Source organism: Pelodiscus sinensis, chromosome 3 (assembly GCF_052426305.1).
Source record: "Pelodiscus sinensis isolate ZL-2025 chromosome 3, ASM5242630v1, whole genome shotgun sequence".
In the NCBI taxonomy this organism is placed as follows: domain Eukaryota; kingdom Metazoa; phylum Chordata; order Testudines; family Trionychidae; genus Pelodiscus; species Pelodiscus sinensis.
Window position 1 is genome coordinate 69,835,373 of NC_143054.1, and position 416 is coordinate 69,835,788.

A 416-nucleotide genomic window follows, 5' to 3' on the forward strand; every position below is an offset into this window, starting at 1 on the left:
GCGTTTTGTTCATTTACAGAAAATATGGTACTAAGAACTGATGAGAAAATGGAATGAAATTTTAATTGTTTAAATTTTGTATCTACCTCTTATACTGAGCGAGGAATGCATATTCAATATTTTCTACTGTGAAAAACAGACAGCTATGATGTAACATGCTTTTTTTTTTTATCAGGATATGAAAGAAAAAAGCCAGCAGCTTTGTAAGAAACAGATATAAGTACAACCAGAACAATCACATGTATTAACCAAATGTTCAATATTTTATTTTAGTGCTTTATTTATTCTCAGTTTATAAAAGTGCTTGTGAAAATTAAAAATATATCCCAGAAACTTAAGTCAAAGACATACAAAAGAGACTCAGTGAAGATTTGAATAAATTGTTCCTGACATTGCCTTTTTTCATACAGTAGTAT